This window comes from Antedon mediterranea, chromosome 6, assembly GCF_964355755.1.
Source record: "Antedon mediterranea chromosome 6, ecAntMedi1.1, whole genome shotgun sequence".
NCBI lineage: Eukaryota > Metazoa > Echinodermata > Crinoidea > Comatulida > Antedonidae > Antedon > Antedon mediterranea.
The window spans coordinates 8,657,715-8,677,533 of record NC_092675.1 but is presented as its reverse complement, the minus strand read 5'-3'; the positions used below and the strand labels follow the sequence as shown (position 1 = coordinate 8,677,533).

At 36.5% G+C, this 19,819-nt stretch overlaps 52 non-coding genes and 2 pseudogenes across 52 annotated transcripts; all 54 read right to left on the bottom strand.

Moving 5' to 3' along the window:
* Positions 1 to 112: 112 nt before the first annotated feature.
* On the bottom strand, positions 113 to 231 carry LOC140052748 (5S ribosomal RNA). The gene has a single exon (XR_011845665.1). It is a non-coding gene; the product is annotated as a 5S ribosomal RNA (ribosomal RNA).
* Positions 232 to 348: 117 nt separating this feature from the next.
* On the bottom strand, positions 349 to 467 carry LOC140053390 (5S ribosomal RNA). Its single transcript, XR_011846251.1, has one exon. It is a non-coding gene; the product is annotated as a 5S ribosomal RNA (ribosomal RNA).
* A 269-nt stretch (positions 468 to 736) lies between these two features.
* Positions 737 to 855, bottom strand: LOC140053603 (5S ribosomal RNA). The gene has a single exon (XR_011846457.1). It is a non-coding gene; the product is annotated as a 5S ribosomal RNA (ribosomal RNA).
* A 117-nt stretch (positions 856 to 972) lies between these two features.
* On the bottom strand, positions 973 to 1,091 carry LOC140053582 (5S ribosomal RNA). Its single transcript, XR_011846437.1, has one exon. It is a non-coding gene; the product is annotated as a 5S ribosomal RNA (ribosomal RNA).
* A 118-nt stretch (positions 1,092 to 1,209) lies between these two features.
* LOC140052826 (5S ribosomal RNA) lies at positions 1,210 to 1,328 on the bottom strand. The gene has a single exon (XR_011845740.1). It is a non-coding gene; the product is annotated as a 5S ribosomal RNA (ribosomal RNA).
* Positions 1,329 to 1,599: 271 nt separating this feature from the next.
* Positions 1,600 to 1,718, bottom strand: LOC140053389 (5S ribosomal RNA). Its single transcript, XR_011846250.1, has one exon. It is a non-coding gene; the product is annotated as a 5S ribosomal RNA (ribosomal RNA).
* Positions 1,719 to 1,835: 117 nt separating this feature from the next.
* Positions 1,836 to 1,973, bottom strand: LOC140053059 (5S ribosomal RNA; annotated as a pseudogene).
* Positions 1,974 to 2,718: 745 nt separating this feature from the next.
* LOC140053531 (5S ribosomal RNA) lies at positions 2,719 to 2,837 on the bottom strand. Its single transcript, XR_011846389.1, has one exon. It is a non-coding gene; the product is annotated as a 5S ribosomal RNA (ribosomal RNA).
* Positions 2,838 to 2,955: 118 nt separating this feature from the next.
* Positions 2,956 to 3,074, bottom strand: LOC140053033 (5S ribosomal RNA). The gene has a single exon (XR_011845938.1). It is a non-coding gene; the product is annotated as a 5S ribosomal RNA (ribosomal RNA).
* Positions 3,075 to 3,192: 118 nt separating this feature from the next.
* Positions 3,193 to 3,311, bottom strand: LOC140052791 (5S ribosomal RNA). The gene has a single exon (XR_011845707.1). It is a non-coding gene; the product is annotated as a 5S ribosomal RNA (ribosomal RNA).
* Positions 3,312 to 4,009: 698 nt separating this feature from the next.
* LOC140053363 (5S ribosomal RNA) lies at positions 4,010 to 4,128 on the bottom strand. Its single transcript, XR_011846224.1, has one exon. It is a non-coding gene; the product is annotated as a 5S ribosomal RNA (ribosomal RNA).
* Positions 4,129 to 4,245: 117 nt separating this feature from the next.
* On the bottom strand, positions 4,246 to 4,364 carry LOC140052768 (5S ribosomal RNA). Its single transcript, XR_011845685.1, has one exon. It is a non-coding gene; the product is annotated as a 5S ribosomal RNA (ribosomal RNA).
* A 118-nt stretch (positions 4,365 to 4,482) lies between these two features.
* Positions 4,483 to 4,601, bottom strand: LOC140052809 (5S ribosomal RNA). Its single transcript, XR_011845724.1, has one exon. It is a non-coding gene; the product is annotated as a 5S ribosomal RNA (ribosomal RNA).
* A 118-nt stretch (positions 4,602 to 4,719) lies between these two features.
* Positions 4,720 to 4,838, bottom strand: LOC140053598 (5S ribosomal RNA). Its single transcript, XR_011846452.1, has one exon. It is a non-coding gene; the product is annotated as a 5S ribosomal RNA (ribosomal RNA).
* Positions 4,839 to 4,955: 117 nt separating this feature from the next.
* Positions 4,956 to 5,074, bottom strand: LOC140053388 (5S ribosomal RNA). The gene has a single exon (XR_011846249.1). It is a non-coding gene; the product is annotated as a 5S ribosomal RNA (ribosomal RNA).
* Positions 5,075 to 5,343: 269 nt separating this feature from the next.
* Positions 5,344 to 5,462, bottom strand: LOC140053589 (5S ribosomal RNA). The gene has a single exon (XR_011846444.1). It is a non-coding gene; the product is annotated as a 5S ribosomal RNA (ribosomal RNA).
* Positions 5,463 to 5,579: 117 nt separating this feature from the next.
* On the bottom strand, positions 5,580 to 5,698 carry LOC140053581 (5S ribosomal RNA). The gene has a single exon (XR_011846436.1). It is a non-coding gene; the product is annotated as a 5S ribosomal RNA (ribosomal RNA).
* Positions 5,699 to 5,816: 118 nt separating this feature from the next.
* LOC140053535 (5S ribosomal RNA) lies at positions 5,817 to 5,935 on the bottom strand. The gene has a single exon (XR_011846393.1). It is a non-coding gene; the product is annotated as a 5S ribosomal RNA (ribosomal RNA).
* Positions 5,936 to 6,206: 271 nt separating this feature from the next.
* On the bottom strand, positions 6,207 to 6,325 carry LOC140053433 (5S ribosomal RNA). Its single transcript, XR_011846292.1, has one exon. It is a non-coding gene; the product is annotated as a 5S ribosomal RNA (ribosomal RNA).
* Positions 6,326 to 6,443: 118 nt separating this feature from the next.
* On the bottom strand, positions 6,444 to 6,580 carry LOC140053064 (5S ribosomal RNA; annotated as a pseudogene).
* A 745-nt stretch (positions 6,581 to 7,325) lies between these two features.
* Positions 7,326 to 7,444, bottom strand: LOC140052790 (5S ribosomal RNA). The gene has a single exon (XR_011845706.1). It is a non-coding gene; the product is annotated as a 5S ribosomal RNA (ribosomal RNA).
* A 118-nt stretch (positions 7,445 to 7,562) lies between these two features.
* Positions 7,563 to 7,681, bottom strand: LOC140053028 (5S ribosomal RNA). The gene has a single exon (XR_011845933.1). It is a non-coding gene; the product is annotated as a 5S ribosomal RNA (ribosomal RNA).
* A 118-nt stretch (positions 7,682 to 7,799) lies between these two features.
* LOC140052962 (5S ribosomal RNA) lies at positions 7,800 to 7,918 on the bottom strand. The gene has a single exon (XR_011845872.1). It is a non-coding gene; the product is annotated as a 5S ribosomal RNA (ribosomal RNA).
* A 118-nt stretch (positions 7,919 to 8,036) lies between these two features.
* LOC140053415 (5S ribosomal RNA) lies at positions 8,037 to 8,155 on the bottom strand. Its single transcript, XR_011846275.1, has one exon. It is a non-coding gene; the product is annotated as a 5S ribosomal RNA (ribosomal RNA).
* A 698-nt stretch (positions 8,156 to 8,853) lies between these two features.
* LOC140053586 (5S ribosomal RNA) lies at positions 8,854 to 8,972 on the bottom strand. Its single transcript, XR_011846441.1, has one exon. It is a non-coding gene; the product is annotated as a 5S ribosomal RNA (ribosomal RNA).
* Positions 8,973 to 9,089: 117 nt separating this feature from the next.
* LOC140053386 (5S ribosomal RNA) lies at positions 9,090 to 9,208 on the bottom strand. Its single transcript, XR_011846247.1, has one exon. It is a non-coding gene; the product is annotated as a 5S ribosomal RNA (ribosomal RNA).
* Positions 9,209 to 9,479: 271 nt separating this feature from the next.
* Positions 9,480 to 9,598, bottom strand: LOC140053574 (5S ribosomal RNA). The gene has a single exon (XR_011846430.1). It is a non-coding gene; the product is annotated as a 5S ribosomal RNA (ribosomal RNA).
* A 117-nt stretch (positions 9,599 to 9,715) lies between these two features.
* LOC140053385 (5S ribosomal RNA) lies at positions 9,716 to 9,834 on the bottom strand. The gene has a single exon (XR_011846246.1). It is a non-coding gene; the product is annotated as a 5S ribosomal RNA (ribosomal RNA).
* A 118-nt stretch (positions 9,835 to 9,952) lies between these two features.
* On the bottom strand, positions 9,953 to 10,071 carry LOC140052961 (5S ribosomal RNA). The gene has a single exon (XR_011845871.1). It is a non-coding gene; the product is annotated as a 5S ribosomal RNA (ribosomal RNA).
* Positions 10,072 to 10,189: 118 nt separating this feature from the next.
* LOC140053414 (5S ribosomal RNA) lies at positions 10,190 to 10,308 on the bottom strand. Its single transcript, XR_011846274.1, has one exon. It is a non-coding gene; the product is annotated as a 5S ribosomal RNA (ribosomal RNA).
* Positions 10,309 to 10,955: 647 nt separating this feature from the next.
* On the bottom strand, positions 10,956 to 11,074 carry LOC140053563 (5S ribosomal RNA). The gene has a single exon (XR_011846419.1). It is a non-coding gene; the product is annotated as a 5S ribosomal RNA (ribosomal RNA).
* Positions 11,075 to 11,192: 118 nt separating this feature from the next.
* Positions 11,193 to 11,311, bottom strand: LOC140052960 (5S ribosomal RNA). The gene has a single exon (XR_011845870.1). It is a non-coding gene; the product is annotated as a 5S ribosomal RNA (ribosomal RNA).
* Positions 11,312 to 11,429: 118 nt separating this feature from the next.
* On the bottom strand, positions 11,430 to 11,548 carry LOC140053008 (5S ribosomal RNA). The gene has a single exon (XR_011845914.1). It is a non-coding gene; the product is annotated as a 5S ribosomal RNA (ribosomal RNA).
* A 698-nt stretch (positions 11,549 to 12,246) lies between these two features.
* On the bottom strand, positions 12,247 to 12,365 carry LOC140053551 (5S ribosomal RNA). The gene has a single exon (XR_011846408.1). It is a non-coding gene; the product is annotated as a 5S ribosomal RNA (ribosomal RNA).
* Positions 12,366 to 12,482: 117 nt separating this feature from the next.
* On the bottom strand, positions 12,483 to 12,601 carry LOC140053384 (5S ribosomal RNA). The gene has a single exon (XR_011846245.1). It is a non-coding gene; the product is annotated as a 5S ribosomal RNA (ribosomal RNA).
* Positions 12,602 to 12,872: 271 nt separating this feature from the next.
* On the bottom strand, positions 12,873 to 12,991 carry LOC140053538 (5S ribosomal RNA). The gene has a single exon (XR_011846396.1). It is a non-coding gene; the product is annotated as a 5S ribosomal RNA (ribosomal RNA).
* A 117-nt stretch (positions 12,992 to 13,108) lies between these two features.
* Positions 13,109 to 13,227, bottom strand: LOC140053383 (5S ribosomal RNA). Its single transcript, XR_011846244.1, has one exon. It is a non-coding gene; the product is annotated as a 5S ribosomal RNA (ribosomal RNA).
* Positions 13,228 to 13,344: 117 nt separating this feature from the next.
* On the bottom strand, positions 13,345 to 13,463 carry LOC140052763 (5S ribosomal RNA). Its single transcript, XR_011845680.1, has one exon. It is a non-coding gene; the product is annotated as a 5S ribosomal RNA (ribosomal RNA).
* A 698-nt stretch (positions 13,464 to 14,161) lies between these two features.
* Positions 14,162 to 14,280, bottom strand: LOC140053526 (5S ribosomal RNA). Its single transcript, XR_011846385.1, has one exon. It is a non-coding gene; the product is annotated as a 5S ribosomal RNA (ribosomal RNA).
* Positions 14,281 to 14,397: 117 nt separating this feature from the next.
* Positions 14,398 to 14,516, bottom strand: LOC140053545 (5S ribosomal RNA). Its single transcript, XR_011846402.1, has one exon. It is a non-coding gene; the product is annotated as a 5S ribosomal RNA (ribosomal RNA).
* A 271-nt stretch (positions 14,517 to 14,787) lies between these two features.
* LOC140053515 (5S ribosomal RNA) lies at positions 14,788 to 14,906 on the bottom strand. Its single transcript, XR_011846374.1, has one exon. It is a non-coding gene; the product is annotated as a 5S ribosomal RNA (ribosomal RNA).
* A 117-nt stretch (positions 14,907 to 15,023) lies between these two features.
* Positions 15,024 to 15,142, bottom strand: LOC140053382 (5S ribosomal RNA). Its single transcript, XR_011846243.1, has one exon. It is a non-coding gene; the product is annotated as a 5S ribosomal RNA (ribosomal RNA).
* A 117-nt stretch (positions 15,143 to 15,259) lies between these two features.
* On the bottom strand, positions 15,260 to 15,378 carry LOC140052762 (5S ribosomal RNA). The gene has a single exon (XR_011845679.1). It is a non-coding gene; the product is annotated as a 5S ribosomal RNA (ribosomal RNA).
* A 698-nt stretch (positions 15,379 to 16,076) lies between these two features.
* Positions 16,077 to 16,195, bottom strand: LOC140053503 (5S ribosomal RNA). The gene has a single exon (XR_011846363.1). It is a non-coding gene; the product is annotated as a 5S ribosomal RNA (ribosomal RNA).
* Positions 16,196 to 16,312: 117 nt separating this feature from the next.
* On the bottom strand, positions 16,313 to 16,431 carry LOC140053381 (5S ribosomal RNA). The gene has a single exon (XR_011846242.1). It is a non-coding gene; the product is annotated as a 5S ribosomal RNA (ribosomal RNA).
* A 271-nt stretch (positions 16,432 to 16,702) lies between these two features.
* LOC140053492 (5S ribosomal RNA) lies at positions 16,703 to 16,821 on the bottom strand. The gene has a single exon (XR_011846352.1). It is a non-coding gene; the product is annotated as a 5S ribosomal RNA (ribosomal RNA).
* Positions 16,822 to 16,938: 117 nt separating this feature from the next.
* On the bottom strand, positions 16,939 to 17,057 carry LOC140053380 (5S ribosomal RNA). The gene has a single exon (XR_011846241.1). It is a non-coding gene; the product is annotated as a 5S ribosomal RNA (ribosomal RNA).
* Positions 17,058 to 17,328: 271 nt separating this feature from the next.
* On the bottom strand, positions 17,329 to 17,447 carry LOC140053481 (5S ribosomal RNA). Its single transcript, XR_011846341.1, has one exon. It is a non-coding gene; the product is annotated as a 5S ribosomal RNA (ribosomal RNA).
* A 117-nt stretch (positions 17,448 to 17,564) lies between these two features.
* On the bottom strand, positions 17,565 to 17,683 carry LOC140052761 (5S ribosomal RNA). Its single transcript, XR_011845678.1, has one exon. It is a non-coding gene; the product is annotated as a 5S ribosomal RNA (ribosomal RNA).
* A 698-nt stretch (positions 17,684 to 18,381) lies between these two features.
* LOC140053470 (5S ribosomal RNA) lies at positions 18,382 to 18,500 on the bottom strand. Its single transcript, XR_011846330.1, has one exon. It is a non-coding gene; the product is annotated as a 5S ribosomal RNA (ribosomal RNA).
* A 117-nt stretch (positions 18,501 to 18,617) lies between these two features.
* On the bottom strand, positions 18,618 to 18,736 carry LOC140053193 (5S ribosomal RNA). Its single transcript, XR_011846054.1, has one exon. It is a non-coding gene; the product is annotated as a 5S ribosomal RNA (ribosomal RNA).
* Positions 18,737 to 18,853: 117 nt separating this feature from the next.
* LOC140053379 (5S ribosomal RNA) lies at positions 18,854 to 18,972 on the bottom strand. The gene has a single exon (XR_011846240.1). It is a non-coding gene; the product is annotated as a 5S ribosomal RNA (ribosomal RNA).
* A 271-nt stretch (positions 18,973 to 19,243) lies between these two features.
* Positions 19,244 to 19,362, bottom strand: LOC140053457 (5S ribosomal RNA). Its single transcript, XR_011846318.1, has one exon. It is a non-coding gene; the product is annotated as a 5S ribosomal RNA (ribosomal RNA).
* Positions 19,363 to 19,479: 117 nt separating this feature from the next.
* LOC140053378 (5S ribosomal RNA) lies at positions 19,480 to 19,598 on the bottom strand. Its single transcript, XR_011846239.1, has one exon. It is a non-coding gene; the product is annotated as a 5S ribosomal RNA (ribosomal RNA).
* Positions 19,599 to 19,819: the final 221 nt, after the last annotated feature.

The following is a 19,819-nucleotide window of genomic DNA, read 5'->3' as shown; positions in this document are numbered from 1 at the left end:
TTACTTGCGGTTCAAGATTATAACTTAGAAAGATCTTATAGTTACTGCCATGAAAACATAATTGAAAGGTAAAATAAACTTTGTTTAGTATAATTTAAAAAAGTTAAACATAGGTCTACGACACCAGGTATTCCCAGGCGGTCTCCCATCCAAGTACTAACCAGGCCCGACGTTGTTTAACTGCGGTGTTCGGACGAGAACCGGTGTTTTCAACGTGGTATGGTTGTAGACATTCGGTTACTTGCGGTTCAAGATTATAACTGAGAAAGATCTTATAGTTACTGTCAAAAAACATAATTGAAAGGTAAAATAAACATTGTTTAGTATAATTTAAAAAAGTTAAACATAGGTCTACGACACCAGGTATTCCCAGGCGGTCTCCCATCCAAGTACTAACCAGGCCCGACGTTGTTTAACTGCGGTGTTCGGACGAGAACCGGTGTTTGCAACGTGGTATGGTTGTAGACATTCGGTTACTTGCGGTTCAAGATTATAACTGAGAAAGATCTTATAGTTACTGTCAAAAAACATAATTGAAAGGTAAAATAAACATTGTTTAGTATAATTTAAAAAAGTTATACAGATATTCACAGGCTAGGCAACCTGTTACGGTTGTAGACATTCGGTTACTTGCGGTTCAAGATTATAATTTAGAAGATCTTATAGTTACTGTAAAAAAACATAATTGAAAGGTAAAATAAACATTGTTTAGTATAATTTAAAAAAGTTAAACATAGTTCTACGACACCAGGTATTCTCAGGCGGTCTCCCATCCAAGTACTAACCAGGCCCGACGTTGTTTAACTGCGGTGTTCGGACGAGAACCGGTGTTTTCAACGTGGTATGGTTGTAGACATTCGGTTACTTGTGGTTCAAGATTATAACTGAGAAAGATCTTTTAGTTACTGTCAAAAAACATAATTGAAAGGTAAAATAAACATTGTTTAGTATAATTTAAAAAAGTTAAACATAGGTCTACGACACCAGGTATTCCCAGGCGGTCTCCCATCCAAGTACTAACCAGGCCCGACGTTGTTTAACTGCGGTGTTCGGACGAGAACCGGTGTTTTCAAAGTGGTATGGTTGTAGACGTTCGGTTACTTGCGGTTCAAGATTATAACTTAGAAAGATCTTATAGTTACTGTCATAAAAACATAATTGAAAGGTAAAATAAACTTTGTTTAGTATAATTTTAAAAAGTTAAACATAGGTCTACGACACCAGGTATTCCCAGGCGGTCTTCCATCCAAGTACTAACCAGGCCCGACGTTGTTTAACTGCGGTGTTCGGACGAGAACCGATGTTTTCAACGTGGTATGGTTGTAGACGTTCGGTTACTTGCGGTTCAAGATTATAACTTAGAAAGATCTTATAGTTACTGTCATAAAAACATAATTGAAAGGTAAAATAAACATTGTTTAGTATAATTTAAAAAAGTTAAACAGATATTCACAGGCTAGGCAACCTGGTACGGTTGTAGACATTCGGTTACTTGCGGTTCAAGATTATAACTTAGAAAAATCTTATAGGTACTGTAAAAAAACATAATTGAAAGGTAAAATAAACATTGTTTAGTATAATTTAAAAAAGTTAAACATAGGTCTACGACACCAGGTATTCCCAGGCGGTCTCCCATCCAAGTACTAACCAGGCCCGACGTTGTTTAACTGCGGTGTTCGGACGAGAACCGGTGTTTGCAACGTGGTATGGTTGTAGACATTCGGTTACTTGCGGTTCAAGATTATAACTGAGAAAGATCTTATAGTTACTGTCAAAAAACATAATTGAAAGGTAAAATAAACTTTGTTTAGTATAATTTAAAAAAGTTCAACATAGGTCTACGACACCAGGTATTCCCAGGCGGTCTCCCATCCAAGTACTAAACCAGGCCCGACGTTGTTTAACTGCGGTGTTCGGACGAGAACCGGTGTTCGGACGAGAACCGGTGTTTTCAACGTGGTATGGTTGTAGACGTTAGGTTACTTGCGGTTTAAGTATATATAAATCTTATATTCACTGTCAAAATCTCTATAAACATATATATCCTATAACCTAATAGTTTTGTTCATTTATTATAGAACATTTTCTAGGATTGAAATTAGCAGCTGCTGAAACCATGACGTTGGTATTTACACCCACTTCTGTTGAAGAAACACATACTTGAAAGGTAAATTCAACTTTGTTTAGTATAATTTAAAAAGTTATACTGAGGTTCTTAAAAAGATAATATAAAGGAAACAATAACACTGTACAAAGAAGCATAACACAATAGTGGCATGTACAAAAGATTCAGGCCGCTTTGTTGCTAAGAATCAAATGCGCACACAAGTGGACGCCCGCGTAGTACAGTGACGTTTGTACCGTCACCACAGCAGCAACATACAACAACAAACATGTCTTTGAACAACAACTTGTTTAACTTCAGTGATCGGACGAGAACCGTTGTTTTCAATGCAGTTTAGTTTAAAAACTTTCGATTAATTGCGGTTACAGTTTGAATTTATTTACTTATACTATCATCAACAGTATAAACACATTTTTGGAAAATCGAAACACTTAAACGAGACTATATTTTAGGATTATTAAAAAGATAAAAACAGGTGTACGACAACAGATATTCACAGACTAGGCAACCTGCAATCTTATAGTTACTGTCAAAAAACATAATTGAAAGGTAAAATAAACATTGTTTAGTATAATTTAAAAAAGTTAAACATAGGTCTACGACACCAGGTATTCCCAGGCGGTCTCCCATCCAAGTACTAACCAGGCCCGACCTTGTTTAACTGCGGTGTTCGGACGAGAACCGGTGTTTTCAACGTGGTATGGTTGTAGACGTTCGGTTACTTGCGGTTCAAGATTATAACTTAGAAAGATCTTATAGTTACTGTCATAAAAACATAATTGAAAGGTAAAATAAACTTTGTTTAGTATAATTTTAAAAAGTTAAACATAGGTCTACGACACCAGGTATTCCCAGGCGTTCTTCCATCCAAGTACTAACCAGGCCCGACGTTGTTTAACTGCGGTGTTCGGACAAGAACCGGTGTTTTCAACGTGGTATGGTTGTAGACGTTCGGTTACTTGCGGTTCAAGATTATAACTTAGAAAGATCTTATAGTTACTGTCATAAAAACAAAATTGAAAGGTAAAATAAACATTGTTTAGTATAATTTAAAAAAGTTAAACATAGGTCTACGACACCAGGTATTCCCAGGCGGTCTCCCATCCAAGTACTAACCAGGCCCGACGTTGTTTAACTGTGGTGTTCGGACGAGAACCGGTGTTTTCAACATGGTATGGTTGTAGACGTTCGGTTACTTGCGGTTCAAGTATATATAAATCTTATATTCACTGTCAAAATCTCTATAAACACATATATCCTATAACCTAATAGTACTTGAAAGTTAAATTCAACTTTGATTAGTATAATTTAAAAAGTTATACTGAGGTTCTTAAAAAGATAATATAAAGGAAACAATAACACTGTACAAAGAAGCATAACACAATAGCGGCATGTACAAAAGATTCAGGCCGCTTTGTTGCTAAGAATCAAACGCGCACACAAGTGGACGCCCGCGTAGTACAGTGACGTTTGTACCGTCACCACAGCAGCAACATACAACAACAAACATGTCTTTGAACAACAACTTGTTTAACTTCAGTGATCGGACGAGAACCGTTGTTTTCAATGCAGTTTAGTTGAAAAACTTTCGATTAATTGCGGTTACAGTTTGAATTTATTTACTTATACTATCATCAACAGTATAAACACATTTTTGGAAAATAGAAACACTTAAACGAGACTATATTTTAGGATTATTAAAAAGATAAAAACAGGTGTACGACAACAGATATTCACAGGCTAGGCAACCTGGTACGGTTGTAGACATTCGGTTACTTGCGGTTCAAGGTTATAACTTTGAAAGATCTTATAGTTACTGTCATAAAAATATAATTGAAAGTTAAAATAAACTTTATTTTGTATAATTTAAAAAAGTTAAACATAGGTCTACGACACCAGGTATTCCCAGGCGGTCTCCCATCCAAGTACTAACCAGGCCCGACGTTGTTTAACTGCGGTGTTCGAACGAGAACCGGTGTTTTCAACGTGGTATGGTTGTAGACATTCGGTTACTTGCGGTTCAAGATTATAACTGAGAAAGATCTTATAGTTACTGTCAAAAAACATAATTTAAAGGTAAAATAAACATTGTTTAGTATAATTTAAAAAAGTTAAACATAGGTCTACGACACCAGGTATTCCCAGGCGGTCTCCCATCCAAGTACTAACCAGGCCCGACGTTGTCTAACTGCGGTGTTCGGACGAGAACCGGTGTTTTCAACGTGGTATGGTTGTAGACGTTCGGTTACTTGCGGTTCAAGATTATAACTTAGAAAGATCTTATAGTTACTGTCATGAAAACATAATTGAAAGGTAAAATAAACTTTGTTTAGTATAATTTAAAAAAGTTAAACATAGGTCTACGACACCAGGTATTCCCAGGCGGTCTTCCATCCAAGTACTCACCAGGCCCGACGTTGTTTAACTGCGGTGTTCGGACGAGAACCGGTGTTTTCAACGTGGTATGGTTGTAGACGTTCGGTTACTTGCGGTTCAAGATTATAACTTAGAAAGATCTTATAGTTACTGTCATAAAAACATAATTGAAAGGTAAAATAAACATTGTTTAGTATAATTTAAAAAAGTTAAACATAGGTCTACGACACCAGGTATTCCCAGGCGGTCTCCCATCCAAGTACTAACCAGGCCCGACGTTGTTTAACTGCGGTGTTCGGACGAGAACCGGTGTTTTCAACGTGGTATGGTTGTAGACATTCGGTTACTTGCGGTTCAAGATTATAACTGAGAAAGATCTTATAGTTACTGTCCAAAAACATAATTGAAAGGTAAAATAAACATTGTTTAGTATAATTTAAAAAAGTTAAACATAGGTCTACGACACCAGGTATTCCCAGGCGGTCTCCCATCCAAGTACTAACCAGGCCCGACGTTGTTTAACTGCGGTGTTCGGACGAGAACCGGTGTTTGCAACGTGGTATGGTTGTAGACATTCGGTTACTTGCGGTTCAAGATTATAACTGAGAAAGATCTTATAGTTACTGTCCAAAAACATAATTGAAAGGTAAAATAAACATTGTTTAGTATAATTTAAAAAAGTTATACAGATATTCACAGGCTAGGCAACCTGTTACGGTTGTAGACATTCGGTTACTTGCGGTTCAAGATTATAATTTAGAAGATCTTATAGTTACTGTAAAAAAACATAATTGAAAGGTAAAATAAACATTGTTTAGTATAATTTAAAAAAGTTAAACATAGTTCTACGACACCAGGTATTCCCAGGCGGTCTCCCATCCAAGTACTAACCAGGCCCGACGTTGTTTAACTGCGGTGTTCGGACGAGAACCGGTGTTTTCAACGTGGTATGGTTGTAGACATTCGGTTACTTGTGGTTCAAGATTATAACTGAGAAAGATCTTATAGTTACTGTCAAAAAACATAATTGAAAGGTAAAATAAACATTGTTTAGTATAATTTAAAAAAGTTAAACATAGGTCTACGACACCAGGTATTCCCAGGCGGTCTCCCATCCAAGTACTAACCAGGCCCGACGTTGTTTAACTGCGGTGTTCGGACGAGAACCGGTGTTTTCAAAGTGGTATGGTTGTAGACGTTCGGTTACTTGCGGTTCAAGATTATAACTTAGAAAGATCTTATAGTTACTGTCATAAAAACATAATTGAAAGGTAAAATAAACTTTGTTTAGTATAATTTAAAAAAGTTAAACATAGGTCTACGACACCAGGTATTCCCAGGCGGTCTTCCATCCAAGTACTAACCAGGCCCGACGTTGTTTAACTGCGGTGTTCGGACGAGAACCGGTGTTTTCAACGTGGTATGGTTGTAGACGTTCGGTTACTTGCGGTTCAAGATTATAACTTAGAAAGATCTTATAGTTACTGTCATAAAAACATAATTGAAAGGTAAAATAAACATTGTTTAGTATAATTTAAAAAAGTTAAACAGATATTCACAGGCTAGGCAACCTGGTACGATTGTAGACATTCGGTTACTTGCGGTTCAAGATTATAACTTAGAAAGATCTTATAGGTACTGTAAAAAAACATAATTGAAAGGTAAAATAAACATTGTTTAGTATAATTTAAAAAAGTTAAACATAGGTCTACGACACCAGGTATTCCCAGGCGGTCTCCCATCCAAGTACTAACCAGGCCCGACGTTGTTTAACTGCGGTGTTCGGAGGAGAACCGGTGTTTTCAACGTGGTATGGTTGTAGACGTTCGGTTACTTGCGGTTCAAGATTATAACTGAGAAAGATCTTATAGTTACTGTCATAAAAATATAATTGAAAGGTAAAATAAACTTTGTTTAGTATAATTTAAAAAAGTTCAACATAGGTCTACGACACCAGGTATTCCCAGGCGGTCTCTCATCCAAGTACTAACCAGGCCCGACGTTGTTTAACTGCGGTGTTCGGACGAGAACCGGTGTTCGGACGAGAACCGGTGTTCTCAACGTGGTATGGTTGTAGACGTTCGGTTACTTGCGGTTCAAGTATATATAAATCTTATATTCACTGTCAAAATCTCTATAAACATATATATCCTATAACCTAATAGTTTTGTTCATTTATTATAGAACATTTTCTAGGATTGAAATTAGCAGCTGCTGAAACCATGACGTTGGTATTTACACCCACTTCTGTTGAAGAAACACATACTTGAAAGGTAAATTCAACTTTGTTTAGTATAATTTAAAAAGTTATACTGAGGTTCTTAAAAAGATAATATAAAGGAAACAATAACACTGTACAAAGAAGCATAACACAATAGCGGCATGTACAAAAGATTCAGGCCGCTTTGTTGCTAAGAATCAAATGCGCACACAAGTGGACGCCCGCATAGTACAGTGACGTTTGTACCGTCACCACAGCAGCAACATACAACAACAAACATGTCTTTGAACAACAACTTGTTTAACTTCAGTGATCGGACGAGAACCGTTGTTTTCAATGCAGTTTAGTTTAAAAACTTTCGATTAATTGCGGTTACAGTTTGAATTTATTTACTTATACTATCATCAACAGTATAAACACATTTTTGGAAAATCGAAACACTTAAACGAGACTATATTTTAGGATTATTAAAAAGATAAAAACAGGTGTACGACAACAGATATTCACAGGCTAGGCAACCTGCAATCTTATAGTTACTGTCAAAAAACATAATTGAAAGGTAAAATAAACATTGTTTAGTATAATTTAAAAAAGTTAAACATAGGTCTACGACACCAGGTACTCCCAGGCGGTCTCCCATCCAAGTACTAACCAGGCCCGACGTTGTTTAACTGCGGTGTTCGGACGAGAACCGGTGTTTTCAACGTGGTATGGTTGTGGACGTTCGGTTACTTGCGGTTCAAGATTATAACTTAGAAAGATCTTATAGTTACTGTCATAAAAACATAATTGAAAGGTAAAATAAACTTTGTTTAGTATAATTTAAAAAAGTTAAACATAGGTCTACGACACCAGGTATTCCCAGGCGTTCTTCCATCCAAGTACTAACCAGGACCGACGTTGTTTAACTGCGGTGTTCGGACGAGAACCGGTGTTTTCAACGTGGTATGGTTGTAGACGTTCGGTTACTTGCGGTTCAAGATTATAACTTAGAAAGATCTTATAGTTACTGTCATAAAAACATAATTGAAAGGTAAAATAAACTTTGTTTAGTATAATTTAAAAAAGTTAAACATAGGTCTACGACACCAGGTATTCCCAGGCGTTCTTCCATCCAAGTACTAACCAGGCCCGACGTTGTTTAACTGCGGTGTTCGGACGAGAACCGGTGTTTTCAACGTGGTATGGTTGTAGACGTTCGGTTACTTGCGGTTCAAGATTATAACTTAGAAAGATCTTATAGTTACTGTCATAAAAACAAAATTGAAAGGTAAAATAAACATTGTTTAGTATAATTTAAAAAAGTTAAACATAGGTCTACGACACCAGGTATTCCCAGGCGGTCTCCCATCCAAGTACTAACCAGGCCCGACGTTGTTTAACTGCGGTGTTCGGACGAGAACCGGTGTTTTCAACATGGTATGGTTGTAGACGTTCGGTTACTTGCGGTTCAAGTATATATAAATCTTATATTCACTGTCAAAATCTCTATAAACACATATATCCTATAACCTAATAGTACTTGAAAGTTAAATTCAACTTTGATTAGTATAATTTAAAAAGTTATACTGAGGTTCTTAAAAAGATAATATAAAGGAAACAATAACACTGTACAAAGAAGCATAACACAATAGCGGCATGTACAAAAGATTCAGGCCGCTTTGTTGCTAAGAATCAAACGCGCACACAAGTGGACGCCCGCGTAGTACAGTGACGTTTGTACCGTCACCACAGCAGCAACATACAACAACAAACATGTCTTTGAACAACAACTTGTTTAACTTCAGTGATCGGACGAGAACCGTTGTTTTCAATGCAGTTTAGTTGAAAAACTTTCGATTAATTGCGGTTACAGTTTGAATTTATTTACTTATACTATCATCAACAGTATAAACACATTTTTGGAAAATAGAAACACTTAAACGAGACTATATTTTAGGATTATTAAAAAGATAAAAACAGGTGTACGACAACAGATATTCACAGGCTAGGCAACCTGGTACGGTTGTAGACATTCGGTTACTTGCGGTACAAGGTTATAACTTTGAAAGATCTTATAGTTACTGTCATAAAAATATAATTGAAAGTTAAAATAAACTTTATTTTGTATAATTTAAAAAAGTTAAACATAGGTCTACGACACCAGGTATTCCCAGGCGGTCTCCCATCCAAGTACTAACCAGGCCCGACGTTGTTTAACTGCGGTGTTCGGACGAGAACCGGTGTTTTCAACGTGGTATGGTTGTAGACATTCGGTTACTTGCGGTTCAAGATTATAACTGAGAAAGATCTTATAGTTACTGTCAAAAAACATAATTGAAAGGTAAAATAAACATTGTTTAGTATAATTTAAAAAAGTTAAACATAGGTCTACGACACCAGGTATTCCCAGGCGGTCTCCCATCCAAGTACTAACCAGGCCCGACGTTGTTTAACTGCGGTGTTCGGACGAGAACCGGTGTTTGCAACGTGGTATGGTTGTAGACATTCGGTTACTTGCGGTTCAAGATTATAACTGAGAAAGATCTTATAGTTACTGTCAAAAAACATAATTGAAAGGTAAAATAAACATTGTTTAGTATAATTTAAAAAAGTTAAACAGATATTCACAGGCTAGGCAACCTGGTACGGTTGTAGACATTCGGTTACTTGCGGTTCAAGATTATAACTTAGAAAGATCTTATAGTTACTGTCATAAAAACATAATTGAAAGGTAAAATAAACATTGTTTAGTATAATTTAAAAAAGTTAAATATAGGTCTACGACACCAGGTATTCCCAGGCGGTCTCCCATCCAAGTACTAACCAGGCCCGACGTTGTTTAACTGCGGTGTTCGGACGAGAACCGGTGTTTTCAACGTGGTATGGTTGTAGACATTCGGTTACTTGCGGTTCAAGATTATAACTGAGAAAGATCTTATAGTTACTGTCAAAAAACATAATTGAAAGGTAAAATAAACATTGTTTAGTATAATTTAAAAAAGTTAAACATAGGTCTACGACACCAGGTATTCCCAGGCGGTCTCCCATCCAAGTACTAACCAGGCCCGACGTTGTTTAACTGCGGTGTTCGGACGAGAACCGGTGTTTGCAACGTGGTATGGTTGTAGACGTTCGGTTACTTGCGGTTCAAGATTATAACTTAGAAAGATCTTATAGTTACTGTCTTAAAAACATAATTGAAAGGTAAAATAAACTTTGTTTAGTATAATTTAAAAAAGTTAAACATAGGTCTACGACACCAGGTATTCCCAGGCGTTCTTCCATCCAAGTACTAACCAGGCCCGACGTTGTTTAACTGCGGTGTTCGGACGAGAACCGGTGTTTTCAACGTGGTATGGTTGTAGACGTTCGGTTACTTGCGGTTCAAGATTATAACTTAGAAAGATCTTATAGTTACTGTCATAAAAACAAAATTGAAAGGTAAAATAAACATTGTTTAGTATAATTTAAAAAAGTTAAACATAGGTCTACGACACCAGGTATTCCCAGGCGGTCTCCCATCCAAGTACTAACCAGGCCCGACGTTGTTTAACTGCGGTGTTCGGACGAGAACCGGTGTTTTCAACATGGTATGGTTGTAGACGTTCGGTTACTTGCGGTTCAAGTATATATAAATCTTATATTCACTGTCAAAATCTCTATAAACACATATATCCTATAACCTAATAGTACTTGAAAGTTAAATTCAACTTTGATTAGTATAATTTAAAAAGTTATACTGAGGTTCTTAAAAAGATAATATAAAGGAAACAATAACACTGTACAAAGAAGCATAACACAATAGCGGCATGTACAAAAGATTCAGGCCGCTTTGTTGCTAAGAATCAAACGCGCACACAAGTGGACGCCCGCGTAGTACAGTGACGTTTGTACCGTCACCACAGCAGCAACATACAACAACAAACATGTCTTTGAACAACAACTTGTTTAACTTCAGTGATCGGACGAGAACCGTTGTTTTCAATGCAGTTTAGTTGAAAAACTTTCGATTAATTGCGGTTACAGTTTGAATTTATTTACTTATACTATCATCAACAGTATAAACACATTTTTGGAAAATAGAAACACTTAAACGAGACTATATTTTAGGATTATTAAAAAGATAAAAACAGGTGTACGACAACAGATATTCACAGGCTAGGCAACCTGCAATCTTATAGTTACTGTCAAAAAACATAATTGAAAGGTAAAATAAACATTGTTTAGTATAATTTAAAAAAGTTAAACATAGGTCTACGACACCAGGTATTCCCAGGCGGTCTCCCATCCAAGTACTAACCAGGCCCGACGTTGTTTAACTGCGGTGTTCGGACGAGAACCGGTGTTTTCAACGTGGTATGGTTGTAGACGTTCGGTTACTTGCGGTTCAAGATTATAACTTAGAAAGATCTTATAGTTACTGTCATAAAAACATAATTGAAAGGTAAAATAAACTTTGTTTAGTATAATTTAAAAAAGTTAAACATAGGTCTACGACACCAGGTATTCCCAGGCGTTCTTCCATCCAAGTACTAACCAGGCCCGACGTTGTTTAACTGCGGTGTTCGGACGAGAACCGGTGTTTTCAACGTGGTATGGTTGTAGACGTTCGGTTACTTGCGGTTCAAGATTATAACTTAGAAAGATCTTATAGTTACTGTCATAAAAACAAAATTGAAAGGTAAAATAAACATTGTTTAGTATAATTTAAAAAAGTTAAACATAGGTCTACGACACCAGGTATTCCCAGGCGGTCTCCCATCCAAGTACTAACTAGGCCCGACGTTGTTTAACTGCGGGGTTCGGACGAGAACCGGTGTTTTCAACATGGTATGGTTGTAGACGTTCGGTTACTTGCGGTTCAAGTATATATAAATCTTATATTCACTGTCAAAATCTCTATAAACACATATATCCTATAACCTAATAGTACTTGAAAGTTAAATTCAACTTTGATTAGTATAATTTAAAAAGTTATACTGAGGTTCTTAAAAAGATAATATAAAGGAAACAATAACACTGTACAAAGAAGCATAACACAATAGCGGCATGTACAAAAGATTCAGGCCGCTTTGTTGCTAAGAATCAAACGCGCACACAAGTGGACGCCCGCGTAGTACAGTGACGTTTGTACCGTCACCACAGCAGCAACATACAACAACAAACATGTCTTTGAACAACAACTTGTTTAACTTCAGTGATCGGACGAGAACCGTTGTTTTCAATGCAGTTTAGTTGAAAAACTTTCGATTAATTGCGGTTACAGTTTGAATTTATTTACTTATACTATCATCAACAGTATAAACACATTTTTGGAAAATAGAAACACTTAAACGAGACTATATTTTAGGATTATTAAAAAGATAAAAACAGGTGTACGACAACAGATATTCACAGGCTAGGCAACCTGGTACGGTTGTAGACATTCGGTTACTTGCGGTACAAGGTTATAACTTTGAAAGATCTTATAGTTACTGTCATAAAAATATAATTGAAAGTTAAAATAAACTTTATTTTGTATAATTTAAAAAAGTTAAACATAGGTCTACGACACCAGGTATTCCCAGGCGGTCTCCCATCCAAGTACTAACCAGGCCCGACGTTGTTTAACTGCGGTGTTCGGACGAGAACCGGTGTTTTCAACGTGGTATGGTTGTAGACATTCGGTTACTTGCGGTTCAAGATTATAACTGAGAAAGATCTTATAGTTACTGTCAAAAAACATAATTGAAAGGTAAAATAAACATTGTTTAGTATAATTTAAAAAAGTTAAACATAGGTCTACGACACCAGGTATTCCCAGGCGGTCTCCCATCCAAGTACTAACCAGGCCCGACGTTGTTTAACTGCGGTGTTCGGACGAGAACCGGTGTTTGCAACGTGGTATGGTTGTAGACATTCGGTTACTTGCGGTTCAAGATTATAACTGAGAAAGATCTTATAGTTACTGTCAAAAAACATAATTGAAAGGTAAAATAAACATTGTTTAGTATAATTTAAAAAAGTTAAACAGATATTCACAGGCTAGGCAACCTGGTACGGTTGTAGACATTCGGTTACTTGCGGTTCAAGATTATAACTTAGAAAGATCTTATAGTTACTGTCATAAAAACATAATTGAAAGGTAAAATAAACATTGTTTAGTATAATTTAAAAAAGTTAAATATAGGTCTACGACACCAGGTATTCCCAGGCGGTCTCCCATCCAAGTACTAACCAGGCCCGACGTTGTTTAACTGCGGTGTTCGGACGAGAACCGGTGTTTTCAACGTGGTATGGTTGTAGACATTCGGTTACTTGCGGTTCAAGATTATAACTGAGAAAGATCTTATAGTTACTGTCAAAAAACATAATTGAAAGGTAAAATAAACATTGTTTAGTATAATTTAAAAAAGTTAAACATAGGTCTACGACACCAGGTATTCCCAGGCGGTCTCCCATCCAAGTACTAACCAGGCCCGACGTTGTTTAACTGCGGTGTTCGGACGAGAACCGGTGTTTGCAACGTGGTATGGTTGTAGACATTCGGTTACTTGCGGTTCAAGATTATAACTGAGAAAGATCTTATAGTTACTGTCAAAAAACATAATTGAAAGGTAAAATAAACATTGTTTAGTATAATTTAAAAAAGTTAAACATAGGTCTACGACGCCAGGTATTCCCAGGCGGTCCCCCATCCAAGTACTAACCAGGCCCGACGTTGTTTAACTGCGGTGTTCGGACGAGAACCGGTGTTTTCAACATGGTATGGTTGTAGACGTTCGGTTACTTGCGGTTCAAGTATATATAAATCTTATATTCACTGTCAAAATCTCTATAAACACATATATCCTATAACCTAATAGTACTTGAAAGTTTAATTCAACTTTGATTAGTATAATTTAAAAAGTTATACTGAGGTTCTTAAAAAGATAATATAAAGGAAACAATAACACTGTACAAAGAAGCATAACACAATAGCGGCATGTACAAAAGATTCAGGCCGCTTTGTTGCTAAGAATCAAACGCGCACACAAGTGGACGCCCGCGTAGTACAGTGACGTTTGTACCGTCACCACAGCAGCAACATACAACAACAAACATGTCTTTGAACAACAACTTGTTTAACTTCAGTGATCGGACGAGAACCGTTGTTTTCAATGCAGTTTAGTTGAAAAACTTTCGATTAATTGCGGTTACAGTTTGAATTTATTTACTTATACTATCATCAACAGTATAAACACATTTTTGGAAAATAGAAACACTTAAACGAGACTATATTTTAGGATTATTAAAAAGATAAAAACAGGTGTACGACAACAGATATTCACAGGCTAGGCAACCTGGTACGGTTGTAGACATTCGGTTACTTGCGGTTCAAGGTTATAACTTTGAAAGATCTTATAGTTACTGTCATAAAAATATAATTGAAAGTTAAAATAAACTTTATTTTGTATAATTTAAAAAAGTTAAACATAGGTCTACGACACCAGGTATTCCCAGGCGGTCTCCCATCCAAGTACTAACCAGGCCCGACGTTGTTTAACTGCGGTGTTCGGACGAGAACCGGTGTTTTCAACGTGGTATGGTTGTAGACATTCGGTTACTTGCGGTTCAAGATTATAACTGAGAAAGATCTTATAGTTACTGTCAAAAAACATAATTGAAAGGTAAAATAAACATTGTTTAGTATAATTTAAAAAAGTTAAACATAGGTCTACAACACCAGGTATTCCCAGGCGGTCTCCCATCCAAGTACTAACCAGGCCCGACGTTGTTTAACTGCGGTGTTCGGACGAGAACCGGTGTTTGCAACGTGGTATGGTTGTAGACATTCGGTTACTTGCGGTTCAAGATTATAACTGAGAAAGATCTTATAGTTACTGTCAAAAAACATAATTGAAAGGTAAAATAAACATTGTTTAGTATAATTTAAAAAAGTTAAACAGATATTCACAGGCTAGGCAACCTGGTACGGTTGTAGACATTCGGTTACTTGCGGTTCAAGATTATAACTTAGAAAGATCTTATAGTTACTGTCATAAAAACATAATTGAAAGGTAAAATAAACATTGTTTAGTATAATTTAAAAAAGTTAAATATAGGTCTACGACACCAGGTATTCCCAGGCGGTCTCCCATCCAAGTACTAACCAGGCCCGACGTTGTTTAACTGCGGTGTTCGGACGAGAACCGGTGTTTTCAACGTGGTATGGTTGTAGACATTCGGTTACTTGCGGTTCAAGATTATAACTGAGAAAGATCTTATAGTTACTGTCAAAAAACATAATTGAAAGGTAAAATAAACATTGTTTAGTATAATTTAAAAAAGTTAAACATAGGTCTACGACACCAGGTATTCCCAGGCGGTCTCCCATCCAAGTACTAACCAGGCCCGACGTTGTTTAACTGCGGTGTTCGGACGAGAACCGGTGTTTGCAACGTGGTATGGTTGTAGACATTCGGTTACTTGCGGTTCAAGATTATAACTGAGAAAGATCTTATAGTTACTGTCAAAAAACATAATTGAAAGGTAAAATAAACATTGTTTAGTATAATTTAAAAAAGTTAAACATAGGTCTACGACGCCAGGTATTCCCAGGCGGTCCCCCATCCAAGTACTAACCAGGCCCGACGTTGTTTAACTGCGGTGTTCGGACGAGAACCGGTGTTTTCAACATGGTATGGTTGTAGACGTTCGGTTACTTGCGGTTCAAGTATATATAAATCTTATATTCACTGTCAAAATCTCTATAAACACATATATCCTATAACCTAATAGTACTTGAAAGTTTAATTCAACTTTGATTAGTATAATTTAAAAAGTTATACTGAGGTTCTTAAAAAGATAATATAAAGGAAACAATAACACTGTACAAAGAAGCATAACACAATAGCGGCATGTACAAAAGATTCAGGCCGCTTTGTTGCTAAGAATCAAACGCGCACACAAGTGGACGCCCGCGTAGTACAGTGACGTTTGTACCGTCACCACAGCAGCAACATACAACAACAAACATGTCTTTGAACAACAACTTGTTTAACTTCAGTGATCGGACGAGAACCGTTGTTTTCAATGCAGTTTAGTTGAAAAACTTTCGATTAATTGCGGTTACAGTTTGAATTTATTTACTTATACTATCATCAACAGTATAAACACATTTTTGGAAAATAGAAACACTTAAACGAGACTATATTTTAGGATTATTAAAAAGATAAAAACAGGTGTACGACAACAGATATTCACAGGCTAGGCAACCTGGTACGGTTGTAGACATTCGGTTACTTGCGGTACAAGGTTATAACTTTGAAAGATCTTATAGTTACTGTCATAAAAATATAATTGAAAGTTAAAATAAACTTTATTTTGTATAATTTAAAAAAGTTAAACATAGGTCTACGACACCAGGTATTCCCAGGCGGTCTCCCATCCAAGTACTAACCAGGCCCGACGTTGTTTAACTGCGGTGTTCGGACGAGAACCGGTGTTTTCAACGTGGTATGGTTGTAGACATTCGGTTACTTGCGGTTCAAGATTATAACTGAGAAAGATCTTATAGTTACTGTCAAAAAACATAATTGAAAGGTAAAATAAACATTGTTTAGTATAATTTAAAAAAGTTAAACATAGGTCTACGACACCAGGTATTCCCAGGCGGTCTCCCATCCAAGTACTAACCAGGCCCGACGTTGTTTAACTGCGGTGTTCGGACGAGAACCGGTGTTTGCAACGTGGTATGGTTGTAGACATTCGGTTACTTGCGGTTCAAGATTATAACTGAGAAAGATCTTATAGTTACTGTCAAAAAACATAATTGAAAGGTAAAATAAACATTGTTTAGTATAATTTAAAAAAGTTAAACAGATATTCACAGGCTAGGCAACCTGGTACGGTTGTAGACATTCGGTTACTTGCGGTTCAAGATTATAACTTAGAAAGATCTTATAGTTACTGTCATAAAAACATAATTGAAAGGTAAAATAAACATTGTTTAGTATAATTTAAAAAAGTTAAATATAGGTCTACGACACCAGGTATTCCCAGGCGGTCTCCCATCCAAGTACTAACCAGGCCCGACGTTGTTTAACTGCGGTGTTCGGACGAGAACCGGTGTTTTCAACGTGGTATGGTTGTAGACATTCGGTTACTTGCGGTTCAAGATTATAACTGAGAAAGATCTTATAGTTACTGTCAAAAAACATAATTGAAAGGTAAAATAAACATTGTTTAGTATAATTTAAAAAAGTTAAACATAGGTCTACGACACCAGGTATTCCCAGGCGGTCTCCCATCCAAGTACTAACCAGGCCCGACGTTGTTTAACTGCGGTGTTCGGACGAGAACCGGTGTTTGCAACGTGGTATGGTTGTAGACATTCGGTTACTTGCGGTTCAAGATTATAACTGAGAAAGATCTTATAGTTACTGTCAAAAAACATAATTGAAAGGTAAAATAAACATTGTTTAGTATAATTTAAAAAAGTTAAACAGATATTCACAGGCTAGGCAACCTGGTACGGTTGTAGACATTCGGTTACTTGCGGTTCAAGATTATAACTTAGAAAGATCTTATAGTTACTGTCATAAAAACATAATTGAAAGGTAAAATAAACATTGTTTAGTATAATTTAAAAAAGTTAAATATAGGTCTACGACACCAGGTATTCCCAGGCGGTCTCCCATCCAAGTACTAACCAGGCCCGACGTTGTTTAACTGCGGTGTTCGGACGAGAACCGGTGTTTTCAACGTGGTATGGTTGTAGACATTCGGTTACTTGCGGTTCAAGATTATAACTGAGAAAGATCTTATAGTTACTGTCAAAAAATATAATTGAAAGGTAAAATAAACATTGTTTAGTATAATTTAAAAAAGTTAAACATAGGTCTACGACGCCAGGTATTCCCAGGCGGTCCCCCATCCAAGTACTAACCAGGCCCGACGTTGTTTAACTGCGGTGTTCGGACGAGAACCGGTGTTTTCAACATGGTATGGTTGTAGACGTTCGGTTACTTGCGGTTCAAGTATATATAAATCTTATATTCACTGTCAAAATCTCTATAAACACATATATCCTATAACCTAATAGTACTTGAAAGTTTAATTCAACTTTGATTAGTATAATTTAAAAAGTTATACTGAGGTTCTTAAAAAGATAATATAAAGGAAACAATAACACTGTACAAAGAAGCATAACACAATAGCGGCATGTACAAAAGATTCAGGCCGCTTTGTTGCTAAGAATCAAACGCGCACACAAGTGGACGCCCGCGTAGTACAGTGACGTTTGTACCGTCACCACAGCAGCAACATACAACAACAAACATGTCTTTGAACAACAACTTGTTTAACTTCAGTGATCGGACGAGAACCGTTGTTTTCAATGCAGTTTAGTTGAAAAACTTTCGATTAATTGCGGTTACAGTTTGAATTTATTTACTTATACTATCATCAACAGTATAAACACATTTTTGGAAAATAGAAACACTTAAACGAGACTATATTTTAGGATTATTAAAAAGATAAAAACAGGTGTACGACAACAGATATTCACAGGCTAGGCAACCTGGTACGGTTGTAGACATTCGGTTACTTGCGGTTCAAGGTTATAACTTTGAAAGATCTTATAGTTACTGTCATAAAAATATAATTGAAAGTTAAAATAAACTTTATTTTGTATAATTTAAAAAAGTTAAACATAGGTCTACGACACCAGGTATTCCCAGGCGGTCTCCCATCCAAGTACTAACCAGGCCCGACGTTGTTTAACTGCGGTGTTCGGACGAGAACCGGTGTTTTCAACGTGGTATGGTTGTAGACATTCGGTTACTTGCGGTTCAAGATTATAACTGAGAAAGATCTTATAGTTACTGTCAAAAAACATAATTGAAAGGTAAAATAAACATTGTTTAGTATAATTTAAAAAAGTTAAACATAGGTCTACAACACCAGGTATTCCCAGGCGGTCTCCCATCCAAGTACTAACCAGGCCCGACGTTGTTTAACTGCGGTGTTCGGACGAGAACCGGTGTTTTCAACGTGGTATGGTTGTAGACATTCGGTTACTTGCGGTTCAAGATTATAACTGAGAAAGATCTTATAGTTACTGTCAAAAAACATAATTGAAAGGTAAAATAAACATTGTTTAGTATAATTTAAAAAAGTTAAACATAGGTCTACGACACCAGGTATTCCCAGGCGGTCTCCCATCCAAGTACTAACCAGGCCCGACGTTGTTTAACTGCGGTGTTCGGACGAGAACCGGTGTTTGCAACGTGGTATGGTTGTAGACATTCGGTTACTTGCGGTTCAAGATTATAACTGAGAAAGATCTTATAGTTACTGTCAAAAAACATAATTGAAAGGTAAAATAAACATTGTTTAGTATAATTTAAAAAAGTTAAACAGATATTCACAGGCTAGGCAACCTGGTACGGTTGTAGACATTCGGTTACTTGCGGTTCAAGATTATAACTTAGAAAGATCTTATAGTTACTGTCATAAAAACATAATTGAAAGGTAAAATAAACATTGTTTAGTATAATTTAAAAAAGTTAAATATAGGTCTACGACACCAGGTATTCCCAGGCGGTCTCCCATCCAAGTACTAACCAGGCCCGACGTTGTTTAACTGCGGTGTTCGGACGAGAACCGGTGTTTTCAACGTGGTATGGTTGTAGACATTCGGTTACTTGCGGTTCAAGATTATAACTGAGAAAGATCTTATAGTTACTGTCAAAAAACATAATTGAAAGGTAAAATAAACATTGTTTAGTATAATTTAAAAAAGTTAAACATAGGTCTACGACACCAGGTATTCCCAGGCGGTCTCCCATCCAAGTACTAACCAGGCCCGACGTTGTTTAACTGCGGTGTTCGGACGAGAACCGGTGTTTGCAACGTGGTATGGTTGTAGACATTCGGTTACTTGCGGTTCAAGATTATAACTGAGAAAGATCTTATAGTTACTGTCAAAAAACATAATTGAAAGGTAAAATAAACATTGTTTAGTATAATTTAAAAAAGTTAAACAGATATTCACAGGCTAGGCAACCTGGTACGGTTGTAGACATTCGGTTACTTGCGGTTCAAGATTATAACTTAGAAAGATCTTATAGTTACTGTCATAAAAACATAAT